At 37.8% G+C, this 21,375-nt stretch overlaps 1 long non-coding RNA gene across 3 annotated transcripts in view; it reads left to right on the forward strand.

The window, feature by feature from the left end:
• Window positions 1–21,375, forward strand: part of LOC122231520 — a 112,228-nt gene that overhangs the window by 79,345 nt on the left and 11,508 nt on the right. For all 3 annotated transcript variants that reach the window (XR_006208756.1, XR_006208755.1, XR_006208757.1), the window contains one exon: window positions 1,582–1,641. This is a non-coding gene — a long non-coding RNA (uncharacterized LOC122231520). The remainder of the gene's footprint in view (window positions 1–1,581; window positions 1,642–21,375) is intronic.

The following is a 21,375-nucleotide window of genomic DNA, read 5'->3' on the forward strand; positions in this document are numbered from 1 at the left end:
TCACATTTATCACTCAAATCATGGAATATCACTGAGCAGGAAAAGATCAGTGGTGATGGTAGCTAGAAAAGCCAGTCCGAAGCACTCATCAAGAAAGATCTGCTTTTTATTATCTTTTTTGCTTTGGTTTATGATAACTCACAGAAGTGAGGAAATAATCTTGGCATAATAACATTATGGGCTGACATCTACTAGTTTCATGCAGGATTTAGCTTTTTGCTGTGAAAGAAGTAATTGGTGCAAGAGAACTTGAGAGACCAGAAGCAGCTATTGCATCCCATTCAGGAATAATAGAGCTAGCTAAAATTAACCAGTGGGGTTTATAAAATCCAAACTTTCATCTGTTAAACCTAGATTAAATTGGACAGACCAAACACAGTCTTAACACTTGACCCATGTGAATGGAAGAGAGTTTAGATAGCATCAGATGAGCTAGGAATAAGAATGAGCATCCAAGGCTGTGAGCATCCCTGTAGACAGAGCTGATTATTGGGATCTCTGTCTGTGTATTGTCTGTGTATTGCTGTGGTGAGGTCCAAAGTGAACCTTCCTTCATATCCTGTTAGGCCTGAGATACTGCCAGATACTTCCTGCCTCTTTAGTACATTTTTGTGGCCCAGTTTTCATATTTTTAAATAGATCCCAACAACCATGGATACTGTTCATGAAGAACAGTATTCTTTCTGTTTTAATGGCATTCAAATGTTTCCCTCTTTGAAACTGACCCAATCTTATCACTCTGTATATGAGGCAACTGGAGAAGTCAAGCAGCTTTTGGTTCATGTTGGTTGCTAAGACCAGGAGCCAGGTCTTGACTGAGACAGACCAGAGCCAGGACTTTTGTCTGCCTCTCAGTCCGCTCAACCTTTTTTTATAGGATGCATTTTTTTAAATTAAAACCCAGAGTAAGTGGCTCCTTTTCTATCTGAGAATGGAAAAGATGTCTGAGATGCTCTTGGAAGTCATTAGAGTCTACCTCCCTGGCAAAGGGAAAAACAAAGCTAAGTCTGATCACTTACTTTTAGGGCATTGAAAAATATAAAACCTCAATGAAGACCATACTATAAGACATGGCCTATTATATATTTGTTTGAAAAAGAAAACAGTGACATTATTGACAAAGCACATAATGGCTATATTTAGCTGCAGTTTGGAAATTTGAGGGCATTAAAATTTTTTTTTTTTTGTAAATATTAAAGAGGAACCTAAAAAGTGTCAGGTATTGTGTTAAGTGTTTAGGATGCAATGTCCATACTGCTTATGGACATGGCTCCTGCCTTCATTGTACGTACTGTCTACAGGGGGTATATAGACAAGTAAGTAGGTAAGTAAGGTGCAGTGTGAAAATGAGCATCATAGGGGAAGTATAAGGCATAGGTGAAGTACTTAGCAAGGGAACTACATCTAGACATGGGGGGTCTGAGAAGTTTTGCCAGTAGTAGTGACATTTAAGCTGAAAAGTCAAGGATGAAGAGAAGTTAATCCAGTGAAAATGGGAGTTGGATGGGGATGGGCATGCGTTATAGATAGAGGGGCAGCATGTGGAAAGTTTCCAAATTAAAAGAAGAAATAATTTTTCAGGAGCTGAGAGAAGTTTGCTGAAGTATGCCGGCTACAAACTTTCCTGTGGTTATTTCAATGGTGAGTATACAACGTTATTTTTTTCCCCTAAGGGCACACATTATTTAGCAAATGAATACTTTTTCTAGACCTAGACATTTAGGAAACAATTTTGGCTCCCTTTTGTCTTCTGAAGAAGGGGCAGAATGTTAATCTCCAAACATACTGGTTGTTTATTATCTCTGCCTGATGTGTGTGTGTGTGTGTGTGTGTGTGTGTGTGTGTGTGTGTGTGAGTGTTGCCGGGAGGAAGGGCTACCATGCTTCTACATAACTTGCACTCTGTGGATCATGACAAATGGATACCTTCTGTTGTCTACCTACTGGCTGTTGTCCCTTGCAACATAGAATGCAGGCATTGTGGTCAAAAACTTTGTGTGACGAGTCATATACAACTGTTAACATGTTTCCATCTCCTGGCTTTCCTATACTTTATCTATTTTATAACTTTCTTGTTTGCATACAACACCTCAGAATCCTACTTTAAGTTTCTGAGAATTCTGCCCCTGGACAATTATACTTGACAATGGAAAGGGAATAAAAGACACATTAAAAAAGGATTGTAAGCAACTTATGCCTATCCAAAGCAAACTGGTGATGAAAAATTGTCCTGTGTATGTTTCTCTGTGCTGAAATAACTTGCTCCCTTCCGGCACAGCTGAGGATTATATATTGGTCATTCAATATTAAAGTGATTGTGAAGATTCCTAATTCACAAATATGCCCTAATAATGTATAGTAATTATTAGCAATTATTTTCATCATTATTAATGATATTAATAGCTAAAATTTGTGTCATATTACTATATATCAAATATTGAGCTAAGTGTTTCATGCTTATTATTTCATTTAATCTGCATAATGTTCTTATGAAGAAGGCATTATCCTTTTCTTTATCTTACAGTTAAAGAAATTGAAGGATAGAGAGGTTATATACATTGCCCCAAATCACAGAACTAATATGTGGGAGGAAGAATTTGAAACTAGGCTGGCTGACTTCAAAGGTCACTTGTATACCAAATAGAGTCTGTTGCTGAAGATAGTGGCATCATAAAAGTTTGCAAAAAGAGAAAACTAACAGCATGTGCAAGAAACTGGTTGGGTATGATGTTAATTTAAAGGATAAGTTTCCGTGGCATGATGGACTGTCTTCTTATGGGTATTTTCAGGATATTTATTAGGTTAAAATTAACTTGCAGTTCTTGTGGATGCTAATAAGCTGCCCTGTTTACCTTGAAGCTGAACTTTACAAATGGTATTGTACCTTCATAACCTTGACATTTATTAGGGTTTGAAAAGTGCTGCTCACTCCTTGAGAAAAGAGAGTAAATGTACTCTTAGAGTGCTTTGAAAAAAAAAAAATCAGTGCTATATGTGTGAATTGTTTGAGTGGTTCTTTATGGTTTACCAAGCACTTTTGCATTATTTTCTTTTATTCTTATATCTCTCTGAGAGAGAGAGAGAGAGAGAGAGAGAGAGAGAGAGAGAGGGAGGGAGGGAGGGAGGGGGAGGGAGGGAGAGAGGGTATTATTGCCTCCATTGTGCTGAAAAGGAAACTTATTCTTGGTGAGTGAAGGGTAAACCGGAACCAGAACATGAAACTCACTCTTTTCCTTAAATACTTCTTTCCCTCTATATACCTATATATAGTTTGGAAGAAAAATAGAGGAAATTTTGTAGGGAATAATATATAAGAAGATAAAGTCAGCTCCCCATAGGTAAGCTAGAATGTGACTGCCTCTTGGCTGCTTACCATTGCCAAAAATAACTTGGTTAATAACCTCACTGCAGACAATGAAATTCCCAATTACCACAACACATAAATGTGGCATATAGCTTCTTTGCTGGCACCTACTTTTATGTCATTAGAAGAAAGCGGGGTCTTCATGGACTTCAGTTCTCCCTCTTTCCCCAACCCTGATGCCACCAGGGAGGGAAGACAGATGTTTGTAGAGAGGGGCTTTATAAACCTTAGGAAATCTCGGGAGCTCCTTCACTTTTTATGGAAGAAACTCATGGACTATGTGGTAAGGATTTAAAAAGATTTTGTTATTTTAGTAGATAGAGCTAAGGTATATTTTCTGTTTTAGAGCCCATTGTAGGGAGAAAACTCCATTCCAATGATTTGCCAACATACTCAAATTGTTGCTAAAATTTGTATTCGAGTAATGTATGTTTTTTAGAAAATGTTGGTCTTGGCCAAAATTTTCCATATTGAATTACAGAGATAAAAATGAGGCACGTGGCACAATAATTGAGTTGAGAGTGTAGATTTTGATAAAAAACAGGCAAGAACTGGACACGAAGACATGTTGAAGGAGACCTTGGTAGCAGTCCCAAGAAACAACAATGATAGCCTGAAGCAAGTATCTGAAGTGACCAGTGTGCCTAGAGATTGTGGCAAATAGAAAAGGCAAAAATCAGTGTACGTCAGCTAATTGGATAATACCTTTTTTTGTTGTTGTTAGACATACTTTGTTTTTAATTTAATTTTTTTTTAAATTTACATCCAAATTAGTTAGCATATAGTGCAACAATGATTTCAGGAGTAGATTCCTTAATGCCCCTTACCCATTTAGCCCATCCCCCCTCCCCCACCCCCTCCAGTAACCCTCTGTTTGTTCTCCATATTTATGAGTCTCTTATGCTTTGTCCCCTCCCTGTTAAAACAGTATTAGCAGTAATTTTACAATGATCACATGTTCTGGGAACTTGGTGATCTTCAAATGTGATAAAAAATAATTTCCTCTGATCGAAGAAATACTTCATTGTTAGACAAGTACTTATAGTCAGAGGCTGGGTAGCAAAATTGTCCATTTTACTGGCCAAAACATCTAGTTTGATGCAGACCAGGAAAATACTACAACCCAAACAACTGGAAGAAAGTAAAATGACTCAGGGGCTGAGGGGCTGATTTAAGGCTCCTTTAGAAAGAGAGATTGAGGTCTACCCAGGGCAAAGACTTCATGACTCTGGTGAGGACGTCGAGTCTCTGCTTCAGAGATGTAGGCCGTAATCAAATCTGTTATATCTGGGTTTAGCTCACCTCTAGTTTATATAGTTACCTTTAGCGATATCTATCATTGGTCTGCTGCAGACTAGCTCTATGACCTTGGTCTAATACTTAACCTCACTGGATCTTTTTCTATAGCTCAATCAATGTACTTCCCATTCTTTTTCATTCCTCACAGGAACGCCTGTGAACAAATAACATAGTGAATGTGAAGTTGTTTTGAATTTCTCGGAGGAAAGTCACATTTAATACTGGAAGTTATTGCTATTATTAAAGTTTATTGAAGTTAATGATTATTATTAGAAGTTCATTGGGATAAACAACACTGCCAGTCAAGATTTGAGTAGCTCTTAGCTAAAAAATCAACAAGAGTTAAGCTTAAATGTTATGAGGGTTCTGCTGAAGTAGATAAAGGTTTAGGTAAAAGACATTTTTTTTTCTAGGAAAAGCATTGAACGGTAGGTTTATTTAGGACCCACAAAAACATTTTCTTAGATTTTTTAAAATTGGAATTGGAAGGTGCTCAGGTACCAGGTAAAATCTATTCTGTTAGATGAGATTTACTCATTTCAGGGATGGCTGACTGGCTTCAGTTTTGTTTTCTGTTCCCTCCATACATCTTCTTTCCTCCTAGCCTCCTTCACACACAACTATGAAATAATTATAAAAGCAGTGCATTCAACAGCCTCAACTCAGCAACATACAGGTATATATTACTCATTTTTTTTCTATGTTTTGTCAGCATTAATTTTCTGTTCCACTACCCACTGATAAGACTGGGGAGTAGAGAACCTTGATATTTACAGTAGAAGTATCTCAGTACATTCAGATAATTTTCTTCAGGTCACATTCACTACTCATTGTGGTCAATGTCTACTTTCAGTGGAGGGGTAGGGCCCTGCATTCCATTTCACCTGTATTTGCTAATGCTTAGGGTCTAGGTAAGGACTGACCGACATGTGAGGGACATGAATGATCTTTGTGAGGACTTTGGGTCACCTCTCTGATTGGGCATTGCCTCTTCTCCCTCTAACACTGGCTGCTTGATAGGATTTGATGCAGTTGGTCCCTAAGTTCTGGTTCCTTGGTATGACACTTGAACTAGGCATTGGTGACTAGGGGGCATTCTCTCTGCAGCCCCCTAACTTGAAGAATCTTATGGGGATGCTGCCACCTCTTTTTCCTCAAAACTCCTAAACAGATGGTCTTTGAGTTCCTCAGGTGACCACCTATCCTTGCCTGACATTATTTTTACAGCCTGCTCTGAGCCCTCAGAAAGCCTCAGAGCCCCCACCATGGAGCTTCAGCTTAGGGAGAAATTCAAGAGAGTAATCTTTGCCCTATTCCCAACTGTTTGCAGGTCCTGGTGCTTAGCAAACAGCTAGCTGTAAAATCAGCTGCCTATGAGATATCTATGTACTCCCACAAAGGAGAGAAGAGAAAGGAGGAGTACAAGTGCTCTACAAATTCTCTCCTATCATCTCTCCATGGATACCCCTTCTTTCCTACTACTAGGCTTTTAAAAATTTTTATTTATTTATTTTTTGTTGACAGAATTTTGGTTTCTTTGGAAACTCCTAATGCCAGGTAATTGGCATAAAAACCATTCCATTTCACATCCCTACATGATTCTTGAGTGGATCTGAATCTTTATAAATTAGTTTTAAAAGTTGTTTTTATTCATTCTCTTTAATTAGGCAAAACAAGACATAAATTTTTCATGGTAAATGAAATCTCTCTCCTATTATAAAAGATGCCAAGAGATAAAAATCTAGGCTAATGAGTTCCAAATTATGTATATGTGTGTGTGTTTTTCTCCCCATAAATCAGAAATGCATACATTGTTTTCCCAGTTTTACTGATGTGGAAAATGAGTCTCAGAGTTGTCTACATATCTAATAAAAGGCAGAGGATATATTCAAGTTGAGATTTGGCAAACTTCAAATTCTGTATTCTTTCTGCTAGAGGAAACAACCTTTCAGCGATTCCACTTGGTAGGCCAGCATTTGAACCCTATTCCTAAGTGTGAGAATGGTCTTTTCTTTATGAGTCTTGGAAGGGGCATACCTGCTTCCCATTATAGAAAGTGAAAATATTGGATGCTCTCTTCGCCTCCCTTGCAGCTAGGACAAGGACATGTGACCTAGGCACTTCCAAGTCAGATGTGATCCTCCTAGAATAGGGGGCACTTTGAGGAGTTCTGTCTGGTCAGCAGTAGCAGTGACCTTGCTTGGTTGAATCTTAATGGTACCAGGGCATGACTGCCAGTGTCTGTGTATGCTGTTGAGGGCTCACAATGATGACAGTGCAAGCTGCAAAGTGCAGGATTTTGAGATGGTAATCGTGGGGTTCTGACCAGGTCAGTGGCCTCATCTGGGCATATTCTTGGCTGTCTATCTATGCATCTGTTTCCCCCACTTTTCCAATGGATCTGAGACCTATCTAATATTCTTTTCATAAATGTCTTCCTATTTAAATGAGCCAGGATTGGTCTTATTTATTTATTTATTTATTTATTTATTTTCAGGTTCCAATCTATAGTCTTCTGAATCCTTTTTAGCCCAATTCTTCTGTGTTTGATTTATTTTTTTTTTTCTGGGTTTGAGGTCTATGGAGTTTATTAGAGAGCTAGATAGTATTACTATTGGACACGTTTTGCGAAGTACTATCCATGGTTTCCTTAAAACTAAGGGTGATTATTAGGATATAAAGTGTATAATTGCCACAACATACTAGGCAAAATGCAAGAGCATAAATGATTTTCCCCATAACTTAACAGGCATGGGCTTTGGAATTTGTGAAAGGGGAGCAAAATAAGCATTTCAAGTGATTAATTTTATGAAGTGAAGCCCTTCAGTTGCCATCTGCCTAGCCGCATCCACTCAGTTCAAGAGTTAATGCACATGGAGCACCTGGTGTTTAAGTCAGTTAAGCATCGACTCTTGATTTTGGCTCAGGTCGTGATCTCATGATTCCTGAGTTGGAGCCCCACGTTGGGCTCTGTGCTGACAGTGTGGAGCCTGCTTGGAATTCTCTTTCTCTCCCTCTCTCTCTGCCCCTCCCTTGTGCGCGCTCTCTCTCTCCCACAAAATAAATAAATAAACTTAAAAAAAAAAAACAAACAGAGGCACCTGGGTGGCTCAGTCCGTTGAGTGTCCGACTTCGGCTCAGGTCATGATCTCATAGCTTGTGAGTTTAAGCCCTGCCTCGGGCTCTGTGCTGATAGCTGAGAGCCTGGAGCCTGCTTTGGATTCTGTGTCTCCCTCTCTCTCTGCCTCTAACCCACTCGCATTCTGTCTGTCTGTCTGTCTGTCTGTCTCTCTCAAAAATAAATAAACATTAATAAAAAAATTAAAAATAAAAATAAAAATAATAAAAAAAGGCTTAACACACATGAAGCCCCTTCTACTCTGTCCACCATTCCCTTTCCTACCATTCTTTATTACTTTATGTACTCTCTCTCTTTTTTTTGGTAAGCCTACTCCAAACACACATCTATACATGGAATAGATTCAGTGGCTCCTCAAGAGTGGATACTGTGTCTCACTTGCATGTTTCTCTCCAAAATCCAGGCCGATGCCTGGAACAGAGTTAGCAATCAGTGAATATTTATTTGAAGGAAACAGTAAGCACTGTAAATTCTGGTATGGTTAATTTCTTTCCAATTTAACCCTTTCTTAAGTTAAATTTTCAAAAGAGATTTCTCTACATGATTTATTTAATTCTTCATTAAACTTCCATGATTTGTTTGGCTTCTTCCAAAACCTCTAGCTCTGTCTTAACTCCATACTTTCCATATTCTCTCCCACCACCACCCCCTCCATGTAAACCCACATATAACCAGCGTGCCCTACACAACAGGTGGCCCAGGGGTCATGGCTATATTCTTTTAACTTTAAAAATCTCCTCTGAAAAACCTTGGTATTAATAGCAGCACATTTTAAACTACCTTGTATGTTTACTTTCTCTAGCCCCACTTCACTGCTGCCACTTTCAACCCATTAAGACTTAGGAAAAGGGTTTTGATTGCTTAGTGACACATGATTATGTTCAGCATTTTAAATATAATTTGGGGAAGAGAGAAATTTAGATTGGGCTTAGACATGCCTTTAACTTTATATGTTTAGAGCCTACGTCCCAAAGTTCTCTGGTACAGTCATTATCCTAGTCTATAGTGTAAAACTCTATTTGTGTTATCTGTCTCAGAATTCAGAATTTCATGCTGTGAAATATGGGGTTCCATTTTGTAACACTCCCTTTCTAGAACCTACTCTTTATTTTCAAAGAGAACAAGGATTATAGTGGAAGAAAAGAATGAGGATAATAATGGCTCCATTTTTACAAGCACCCTGTCAGGTTTTTGTGATGTAACCTTCGTCAATTTAAGTAAAGGCAGGTGAGAAAGACCCAGGGGCTCCAGCCACACAAGGCTGCCCTACATGTCCCTACTGTTCCATCTAACCCTAACTCTCTCCCAGTCTTTTCAAAAGGAGAAAAGAAAAGGACATGAATAGTTCCTGTCTGTTGTACTACAAACTGGATAGAATATATCAAAGAGGAAATTACACGTCTGGGATTTGGAAAACATTCATTAGGACTGATCATAGAGCAAATTGACATGGACCGGTGCAACGTGCTGGCCTTATAGTAGATTTAAATATATAGAACAAAGGCAAGGACAGGCAGTGGCTTAACCTTGATTTTCAGTCAATTTCTTTAAATATCTTTTTAACATTTCTACTGTATTTCGGGCATAAAAAGTACTGAGATCTGTTTCTAAAAAGAAACTATGTTAAGTGTCACATTGTATAAACATACCTTTGGAGGCATTTACAGTTTAGTCAGGGAAGAGGCATGGAAGAGGCATGGAAGAAATATAACAAATTATAATACTATGTAAGATTTAATAGTAACTACTGTATAGTGATTAATTACCTTGTGCCTTAAACTGTTCTAAATAGTATACCAATAGGACCTCTTTTTAATCTTCATAACAACCTTATTATTAATATGCATTTTACAAAGAAAGAAACTGAGACACAGAGAGGTAGCCCAAGGCCACACAGAAAGTGAATGGTGGAACATAATTCAAACCCAGACAGTCTGGCTGGAGAGCATGTATGCATGTTTTAGACAGTAATATGAGGTGACATAAGGCAGTACATGTTAAATGAATGTATATTTCAGAGGTGGCAAGACGGTGGGTTGGGCTAAACCTGTTCCTTAAGTGTTTGGGTCACACTCAGTTTTGCCTGCATGTTGTTTTGAAAAGTTTGTGTGTATTTTTAAAAATTTTAAATTAATTTCCAGTATTTAAAAAGTAAGGGATTTTACATACATATTCAGATTCTGGCTTTTCCCGATAATTCAGACAGTATGGATATCCTCTACCCACATTCTTAAGAGGAAACATGGTCTGCAACTGAGTAGCTGCTGTTCAGTTTAAAAGAGACATTCCTTGGGGTGCCTGGATGGCTCAGATAGTTAAGCATCCCACTTTGGGTCAGGTCATGATCTTACTGTTCATGGGTTCAAGCCCCACATTCGGCTCTGTGCTGACACCTCAGAGTCTGGAGCCTGCTTTGGATTCTGTGTCTCCCCGTCTCTCTGTCCCTCCCCTGCCCACACACCTCTCAAAAATAAATATTTAAAAAAATTAAAAAAAAAAAAGAGGCATTGCTCTTGGGGTTCCAGGGTGGCTCAGTCAGTTGAGCGCCCCTTGTCAGGCTGGCTGTGTGCTGATACTGTGGAGCCAACTTGGTGTTCTCTCCCTCTCTCTCTGCCTCTCCCCTGCTTACAGTCTGTTTCTCTGTCTCTCTCTGTCTCAAAAATAAACTTAAAAAAAAAAAGAGGCATTGCTCTTCAGTTTGCTGTAGTCCTTACCACTCCCTTTTATTTCCCATACAAATGTATGTCAGCAGCCATTTATCTTCCTGCTTCAATATTTTTTTGTTTCTTTTGTGTTAGAGTTAGGAGGAAAATTATATCTTGTACTGATGTCTATATCAAGTACGAGAAAAATGAGAAATGTGCATAGATACCCAGCATTTACAGTTACTCATGCATGTATGTTTTTGGTCAGGTTTGTGAATTTGAGGTTGTAAACTATGTAGGCTACAACACAAGGCTCACTTGTATAGGAAAATTACTAAATATAAAACAGGAATTTGCTTGGGCCTTACAGAGTGGATAGGATTGTCATAGGTAGAACAAAGTATGTTAGGGACGGTAGGAAGGCTAAATGGGTAAAAATCAAATTGTAATTTGTATAAAAAATAGATTCAGTAGCAAAACAATCATTACTCGGTTTTTGACTGGAGTAATCTGTGATGGTTTTGGTGGCTTCTGAGGTTGCCGTGAATGGAAGGCATAAACAAATCTGAGAATTGTTTCAATGAAAGGACATATTATGTCTCCCCTTTCTCTGCCCTCTGTCTCTAAGACAGATAGACAACGTACTCAGATATAAACATAAATACCCAAACATACAATATGTGCACACACACATACAATCTTTACCCCTTTGAATTATTCAGTGGATTTAAGTGACAGGGTAAGACGTAATCTTGATATAACTGCCACAGTAAGTTAATTGCTAGACCATAATTGTACCAAAACATTCAGGTAATAGCATTAGAGATATTATTTTCCTTCAGGCAGGCACTTCTGGCATCCACAGGGTCATAGAATCAATAGAGAAGAAGGGATGAACCCTGGATGCCTTGCAGACAGAATCAAAAGGTAACCTTTTCCATGGGATTGCCAGTCAGTCAAGGTCTGGCTTTTCAAATTACCTGGCAAGGTCTTCTGTTGTCATCTTATATCTACAAGCCCTAAGTGTAGTCTCCTCCAACCCGTATTCCAGTTGGAAAAAATAGTTTTAAAAAATATCGTTTTGAATAGGTTATTACCTGGCATCTTTCAGAATAATAAAATAAAGAACAATTTCAGAGCTGTCCTTGAGTGCATTTGACTGCAGCATCTTCATGCACAGTGAGGCTCACTGAGCATCAGTTTGCTACACTTCACTGTACTAGAGGTAGTTCTCAATGCAGTCATCCATTTCAATTATCTTATGCCAAGAAAATGAGTATTTTTTAAACTCTAGTGGCACAATTTCCTCCCTTACGTATTCTGTCTTAAAAGAAAATATCACTTCCAAACAAAAAGCAAATACTTAAATCTCTCCCTCACTCCTGTCCATCCCTATCTTTAAAAGATTAGATATCAGAGCAAAATAATTTGTAGTAACTGTGTAAATTTTTAAGATGTAGCCTGGCTGAGCTACTTCTGTTCGATACATAAAATTTTTCTTAATAAACTGCTTGAAGCAAAATAGGAATTTCACAGGTGGTAAGTCTATTTTTCTCTCTTCAGATATAACTGCTGATTTCAAACATGTGCATTTGGGACCCATGGACAATAAAATTACTGTTTTGCAGATGCATAATAAATAAATGTTAAAGGTTAAAAGTATATGCAAAGCACACACAAAAGCAAGTGCTAACCAGGTTTTAGAATTCGGAAGTGTCATAGCATTTGCTGCAGTGGAAAGGGCCTAGATATTTTGAGGTTTTATTCTGTGGACACTCATTTCCATCTGTAAGGGACTCCCTTCCTTTCTTCTCTCCTTCATCTGTCCCTTCCTTTCTTTGTAACTTGAACATGTGTGCTGCCCTAATAGTTACTGTCCCAGGTGCTAGGACACAAACTCCTTCTATTAGTCTGAGAGGTGTTAAAACAGGTTGTTTTAACAGAAATTTATTTTCTCAACATGCTGGAGGTTAGAAATTGGAGATCAAAGTGTTGGCTGGTTTGGCTTGTGCTTGGGCCTTTCTCCTTGGCTTGCAGACAGCTGTCTTCTTGCTGTGTCCTCTCATGGTCTTTCCTCTGTGGACATTCATCCCTGGTGTCTCTTCCTTTGTTGATAAGCATACCAGTCATATTGGATTAGAGCCCCAACATTATAACCTCATTTAACCTTAATTCCCTCTTACAGTCTCTATCGCCATATGCAGTCACATCCTAAGGTTAGGACTTCAACATATGAATATGGGAGGTACATGCTTCAGTACATGTCACGCCCTAATACGAGGTCCCTGCTTTGGAGAGGCTTATGGAATAATAGAAGGAGATAGAGAAGGGAACAAAAGTATGAATCACTTGACCAAGGATAAGTCATCTTACCTCTCACCTTCTCAGCATTTTTCCTGTAAGTGATGGACTGGGTGAATAATATCTAAAGTTCCTAGGTCTGATGATCTGTGATTCCTAGTCTGTGACTAAAATGGTGCCCAATACACAGTGTGAAGTAAATATGGAGAATGGGAAAAGACTGGGCAGGGGAGATAGCAGCAACTGAATGGTTTCTACTCCCTCTCCAGGAGCTACTGGGATGACTGTGATCATTCCCCTTCAGTTTTCTAAGAATGGTTCCCTGTCTCCCACGTATTTCAGGCTGTTGGTGATTTTTATTAATCAATCACCTACCAACTTTATATTCTGAAGGAATGAAGTAACATTTAACAAATTCTAAATAGAACAAAACAAACCCCAAACTCTCTCCTGGGAGCTGAGTAGACATTTTGTTGCCTGAATTTAAGGACTGAGTCCCTGAAAGAATGCCCATGCACCACCAATCAATAAAGTCACTTCTCCCCTACTATAATATCAAATGCATGCAATGGAAACCCTTAGTGTTGCATATTCTGTGATATATATATATATATATATATACATATATATATATATATATGTCACATTTTCATAAATTGTGATTCCTTTCTGAAAATGAATTTTCCTTTTTCTTTTTACCTTTTATCCAGTGTGAAGTAATTTAAAAAACCCATTAACACATATTGCCATGTTAATTGGATGATATTCTTCAAGGTCAAGAAACTATCAATAGATATTGAATAGTGACTATAAATAAACTCATCACAGTAATTAGATTTGTCAATTAAAATTGGGAACAGCTAGCTCTTTATGACTGGATTAAAGGTGGATCACTTTGGGAAAATAATTTTACTCAACATAATAGATAAAGATTGGATGATGATCTCATATGCAAGTTTGACCCCATGAGTGAAATAAGCTTTTGATTTTTTTTTCATATCAACAGATTCAGAAACTCTCACAAGTGTGGATGCTGCTGAATTTTCTCTAAAAATATTTTAAAAAATTGAAATAAGTGAAAACTCCAACATAATATTTACAAGACACTCAAATAGCAAGATCTAACATTTGTTAAGAACTTGGTCTGTGCTAGCTTGTGTACTAAAAGTTTAACGCATTATCTTTTTTATTCCTTGTAAAAACCACATGGGATATATAATTTTCTTTTTTTTGCAGGTAAAACTTTTCCAAGGTCATTCATACAACTAATAAGTGCCAGAGCTGGATTAAAATTTAGGTCCATCTGACTCCAAGCCCAACAGTCTTGTCATCTCTCTGCATGTCCATGACTAGATAAATACTTTAATTAATTTCAATTTGTTCATTATTCTCTCCAAGTGAGAAGGTTTTTGGTGAAGAAAAATATAACCCTTGTTGTTTTAGTTTTAGCAAATTTGGCAAGGTTATTCTGAAAACCAGATTGCATAATTTATTGCATAGTTCTTCCTTTTTTAATTTGGATATTTTACAGTGTATAGAAATTTGTGACTACCATTTGCATTCAATTTTGTTGGTGACACAGGGCTATATATTTTCCCACATGTTCTTTCTTTATAAGGGGGTCTAAATTGCATAGCAACTTTAGCATCACTGGTCTGTGGACGTCAAGTGTTTTTATGTATGGAAGAGAGGTGTGACTGTTAATGTTTGATGCTGCCAAACTGATATATTCACTCAGCAAATGATCACTAAGTGCCAATCATGTGCCAAGACCTGGTCTAGGTGCTGGCAATATAGCAGTGTGAGCAAAAGAAAAAAATTCCCAAATTCAAAGAATTTGTTCTGGGGGTAGAAAGGCAGAACCAGTGTGTGATCTCAGAGCTGTCTGACCCCAAAGTGCATACTTTACCAGTAAGCTATTCTGCCTTTATATCCACTGAGTCACTTTTTTTTTTAACATAAAACAAATACATTTGGTGTGTCTGTGTGGGGTGTAAAAGTTTGAGGGAGGATATAGAATGTATGGGTGATGGCTGGGAAGCAGTCTACTAAGCTACATCTGTCTTAGTTTATCAAAGTGTGACACTAACTACTGACATGTGAAAGCATGATGCAGTAAGGCATGGTTCATACTTTCTGATTGTTGCAGAAAAATGTCTAGAGTTTTTGGTGTGCCAGATCCCCATAGGGAGTGGCCCCCAAGAACATCTGTGACAAGTGAGGGATTATTATATAGAGTAGTTGTCAATGCTGATAATCAACTTGAACACCAAGTTCTTATTTATTATTTTAATAAATATTGTTATTGAGTAATCCTTCTGTTTTAGGTTCCAGATAGTGGAGATAAGCAAAGATTTGGGGAAATGACAGAATGGAGCATATATGGCAATTATCAAGTATTTTGACATGGATATAATATTGACTGGAAGTGTAACCAAAAATAAGGCTGAAGAGAATAGAGTGTGTGCTGTACTAAATGGTGTTTGATCTTATGGCAGGGAATATGATCATTCATGCTTCTCATACTGGGAAACAGACATCACCGGGAATATATTGTTGATGCTAAGTGGTACAGAGGCTGATATATAAAACTGTTCTTTCTGTAATACCAATTTTTTTCTTGATTACCCCAAGGAAAAAAAATTAAAAATATTAAACATGGATACATTAGAAAGACACATGCAAAGTCTATATGCATTTTAACTTTTATATCTATTTTTGAAGTATGCTACACATAGAGAAAAGTGAACATATATGTGTAGAGATGGTAAATTTTCACTGATAACAGCCAATATCCCATCAAGAATCAGAACATTACAAGCACCCTGAACCCCTGTGTGTACTTTCTTGGTGTCTACCTCCTTTGACCAAGAGTAAGCATGCTCTCCTGACTTCTAAAAACACAAACTTGTTTTACCTGTTTTGAATGTTAGAGTCATGGAACCATACAGTGTGTGTGTTCTTTTGTGTGTGTCTGGCTTCTTTCACTCATCGTTATGGGAGAGTCATCAACATTTTCTGTATAGTTGGAGACTATTCATTCTCTTGGCTGTATAGTAGTCACTGTGTGAATATACCACATTTTGTTTATACAATCTGCTCTTGATGGGCATTTGAGTAGTTTACAGTTTTTGATTAATACAGATAGATGTGATATGACATACAATTCTGTCTTTTCAGGGACATGTGTGTGCATTGCAAAGAGCCAAGTTGCCAGGTGATACATTTGTACATGTTTGGCTTTAAAAGATAGTTTTCCAAAGTGGTTGTGCAATTTATACTCACACTAGCAGGATTTAGAGTTCTGGTTGTTCTAAATTCCTTGATAAAATTTTCCATCATTTTAATTTTAGTCATTCTAATAGGTATGCAGTAATACTTGATTGTGATTTTTAATTTGCATTTCCCTAATGCAAATTTTCATATTTTTTGTCATTTAGATATTCTCTTTGGTTAAGTGTTCATTCTTGTCCACTTTTTAGTTGGATCTTTTCTGTTTTTATTTTTTTTTCTCAGTGATTCTTAGAGGTTCATTATATATGCTGATATTAGCCCTTTGCCAAATATCTAAATTAATAGTATCTTCTCTCAGACTATGTGTTGACATATATATATATATATATATATATATATATATATATATATATATATATATATGTTTAGCTAATACATAAGACTTCAATAAAATACTGCTCACAAGAAGTCATTTTGGGTTATGCCCCAATCAAAGGATGAAACTTTTCTCATGTATTTGCTCCATTACCACTTCTGGGTTCAAGTACCATATATTCCAGCCTGTCCTGGCTTCCTTTCAATCCAGAAAGATTTGGGAAGCAATGGACAAGGCTAGATTAATAATGCTTGCTAGTATACTTCACAGTCTCAGGAATATAGAGTTATATTAGATTTTGGAATCTATAGAGTTAGAATGTAGAATATATATATATATATATATTATGTATATATATACATATACATTTATTATGTATATATATACACATGTATTATGTATATATATGTGTGTGTGTATATATATATATATATGTGTATATATATATATATATATATATATATATATAGTTTTTAGAAAATGGTGCATTTTTTGTTAGTAGACATGTGGTATGTTTTAAATCCTAGAATGACCATCACTATTGTTCTATTGAAGCCCAGTCATAAAGGTCATTGATACCTTGGCCCATATCTTTTGTTTGTACACAGTGTAAGTACCTTTTTCTTTCTGTCACTCCTCCTCACTCTTTATTTAAATATACGCATCAGTTAGGAATGCATTCTGCTGTGAATAACAATTTAAACCCATGATGGTTTATTGGTTTCATGAAACAAATTCAGGGGTGAAAGTCCAGAGCTGGAGTAGCAGTTCAGGATGGTTACAAGGGACCTGGTTGCTTTCCATTTTTGCACTTTCCTCTCTTTTAGCATGTAGGTCTTTGTCCTTATGCTTTCTGACTCAGGGTCACAGGATGGCTGCTGAACCTACAGGGAGGGAATATGTTATTCAGGCAGGAAGAAGGCAGAGAGCAAAAGAACTAGTAGGCTAGTTCCTAGTAGGCTTTATGTTCATATTGGAAAATTCTGGGGACTTCTGTCCATTTCTTATGGCCTGAACTCTGACATATGGCTGCACCTGGCTCCAGAGCAAGCTAAAAAGTGGGGTATTTTTGCTTTGTAGCTCAGCAAGGAGAGCGAGGACAGAGGACTGTGAAAGGGATATAGTCCCAAGAACAGGTCAGAGAACCTTCACCTCCCTTCTTTCTTATCTTCTTTTAACTATTGGTTATTGTTATAAGAGTATTGGAGGCTTATTAAAGAATACTTGAGAAATATTTAACATCCTAAACAATCACTATAGACATCTCAGCTTTCATTTCCTAGTCACTTCAGAAAACAAGACTGGGGTCTCAGTGTGCTCATTGGGGTGTCACTGCTCACAGGCGGTCTCAGTGGACAGAGGTAGGTAATACACACACACATTCCATCTGTATTTATGTCTGCATGTTTATTATGAAATAAGTGAGCTCACATTGATATATTTAATTCCAACCCCACATCATTCCAGCTGTATCTTTTTTTCCCCTCTATTTGTCAGCCCTTTTCCACCCTGAGTAACCTGACTCACTCCCTTTATCCTCTACTTATTTGCTTATTTCATCAATCTGTCTGCAACCAATCTCCTAGCTTACCACTTTCCTCTTCCATCCCTCTGGATGTCTTCCTAGCTTTATTCGGCCTTTAACATCATGTGCCAGACTTCTCCCTCACATGGACATGACCTTCTCCTGCTTGAGCTCAGACAACTATGCTAGGCTGTTCATCTGTTCTCGCTCTCTTCCTGCTTCCTAGAGGAAGCTGAATGCTGCAGCTTCTCACTGGTTCAGCGGACCATCTGCACCTACATTGATGGGCCCCGTCAGTTATTTTTGGACTGAATTTTGCAGGAAAAGAAAGGAAGGAGAGAAGGATATGAAAGAAAGTTATTTGCATTTTTATTGTATGCTGTTTTCTGATGTTAGAAATTTTACATTTCCTTTAAGTTTACTTGGTTAATCTTTTTTGGATGATTTAACGTATTATTTTAAGGTTCAAATATGATGCCTACAGAGATACTGAAAAAAATATTGTTTTCCTTTTAGTTATGGAATTAATTGGACATTGATTTTGTCATTTAATGTCTAAAAGGGGCAGATCTAAGCTAATTTTTTCCATGTTATTGCAATATCACATTCCTTTTGTTTACTTGTGGCTCCTCTTATCCCATTTCTGTTTCCTTTTACTTGTATTTCCTTTTCCTCTTTGCATCTCTTTCTATAGTCCCTCAAATCCTGCCACCAGAGATCACAACCCCTGCCAACTCTGGCCTAGAATGCCCTTTGCTCTCCCCTCTGCCATCCTCTGAATACTCTCTCTTACACCTTGAATAATTGTCAACTAGGTTTTAGGCAATCAGGCTGAGTTATTCACAGTAATGAATGCCAAATAAATCACAGATATGTAAGGCTCTTCCTAGGAGAGGTTAGGGAAAGAGAACCCTCTGAGTCTCTAAGATCTTCCAGTCCTAGCTTTCAGTCTGCAGTCGAAGTCAGCAGAATTATTTTTTCTTATTCTTCTCTGGGAGGTGACTATCTTACCTTAAGCAATGTGACTTTCTACTCCAATAGATTTCTACTCTTGGAATGCACTGGTCCAAAAAGGCTTCCCCTAACATCTAGGTCAAATATTTTATCTGTTGGAGAAGATGAGTTTAGAGGTTCCAGAAACAGGGGCGCCTGGGTGGCTCATTCCGTTAAGCGTCTGACTTGGGCTCAGGTCATGATCTCACAGTTTCTGGGTTCGAGACCCACATCGGGCTCTGTGCTTACAGCTCAGAGCCTGGAGCCTGCTTCAGATTTTGTGACTCCCTCTCTTTCTTCCCCTCCCCTTGCACTCTGCCTCTTTCTCCCTCAAAAGTAAATAAACATTAAAAAAAATTTAGAGGTTCCAGAGACATCCCAGGACGGCTCCCTCAGTCCTTTTGCTTTGAGTCCGCTCCCCCAGATAAACAGAAACATGCTTCGCTTACGTGTTGGGAACAGTCATGGATGTGAAGCACTTTGCGTTTGTGTCTCAGTAAGATACCATGGACATGCCAGTTACTCATTTTATTACTCTAGGTTTTATGTTACAATATTACTTACATTTTCTAGTAGATTTCCAGTCTTTGAAGTTCTAGGGCATAGTTCTCAGACCACAACTTAAAATACGTAGGGATTAAGGGACTAAAGAGATAAAGATGAAGTTTAATGAAAATGAGTTGGAAGGGCTAAAGGACAGTGAATAGGTTTCCTCTCCTCTTGATTCCCAAGCAGATGCATGTGTGAGGAACTCTGTTTTAGAAGGTTGTGTATGTCCTGAGTAAAGTCAGAGAAAGTGCTAAAATGATGTGGTTATAATTAGGAAGTGGTTGGGGTTGGGGAGGGATAGAGAGTATATAATATGTTTGTGAGCTGAGTGATTTTTGAAACCACCTTCAAGGTGAAAGTAATAAGCCAACCCTATGTCAGTCTTTCTGGAACTTATAGTCAACTCTTGATTATGTGAGAGAGCAGTGGAGTGGATAATTAGCAAAGAATAGACAGTTCTCTATGCTTTTCTGTTAATGTGGGCAAGAGGATGATTGGTTCAGGTTGTTTAATAGAGGGGAGAGAGAATCTTTTTTTTCTCCTCAACCGTCAACACTTCTTTCCTTCTCATTTTATTAAACTATAACTTTATTTCTCATTTCACAGAAGTAATCAGGAGAGAAATTCTTTATTGTCCTATCATCACATCATTCAACACCCTACATGTGTACACAGAAACTCCACCTTTCATCTTGCACTATGGATGAAATGTATCTAGTTGTGGCAGCCCCCTCTATCTCCCTGCCACCCCTACAACTTATTCATAAGACCCTATCCTCTCTGGCCTAGTCAAGGGTGTTGTTCTAACAAATCTTTTCCTTATCATTTCTTGCTTTTTACCAGAGTATTCCAATGAATAAACATATGAGCTTTCTCCTATCTTTAAAAAAATAACAATAATAATGAAACCCCCAAATTCCCTTCTCTCCATTTATTGATTCTTTTGCGTAAAACTACAAGAAAAGGCTGTTGTATACATACTGTATACTTTTTGGCCCACGATGATGACCTTGAAACCACTCTCATAAAGTACATCTGAGTACATAAAACCACATCTTTTATGTGGCTAAATGGGATGGTCAATTATCACCTTGTCTTACTCAGCCTCTCAGTATCATTTTACACAGTTAAACACTTCCTCACTCCTAAAATACTGTAACTGATTTCTAGGATGCCCCTTTATCCTGGTTTCCTACATCACTAGAGATAACCTTCTTAGTCTCTTCTTCCGGCCTTTAAAATTTGGAGTGCAATTTCTCATTGTTGTTTTCATTCTTGTGGCTTTAAATACTATCTCTGTGCCAAGGATTTCTTTACCCACATATAAACAGCTTGGTTTTATTTATTTATTCAACTTTCTCAAGGCCCCTGATCATACTGGATTTTTAGTAATTCTTCCCTGGCCAGCCTTCATAGAAGAGTGAGTCTCCCCAGTCACTTCCTATAGTCTCTGATCTTCCTTTTACTCCTCTGCCTTAAGCAATATCTGACATACTGTATATTTACTTGCTAAAGTTTAAATAAGAATGTAAACTTACTGAGCCAGCATCTTTAATTTATTGTCTACTGACTCCTAGCACCTAGAACAACACCTGTCACCTAATAGGTACTAAGTAAATATTTACTGAATGGATGGATGACTGGATGGTAACAGAAACAAACATACTTCTTATTTTGATTAAAATTGTAAGGGCTGGAGTTGTAACATGTTTGTGTAGCAGTATGAGAAGGCGGGAGAAGGACATGTTGTGAGAAGAGAATGGAGGCCAGAGTCCACATGTCAGCTGGTTAGCACCAAACCAAACTCTTGGGAAGGGAATTCTAGCTCTGTCTGAGTGGTGATGAAATGATTCATGCAGCATTAAGATGGGTGATAGACTTTGTTAGGCATCAGGGTAAACCATTAGGATATCCTCATGTGGGGGTGGATAACATGAGATGTGCTAGGTAG

The sequence above is a fragment of the Panthera tigris genome, chromosome A1, assembly GCF_018350195.1.
Source record: "Panthera tigris isolate Pti1 chromosome A1, P.tigris_Pti1_mat1.1, whole genome shotgun sequence".
Lineage (NCBI taxonomy): Eukaryota > Metazoa > Chordata > Mammalia > Carnivora > Felidae > Panthera > Panthera tigris.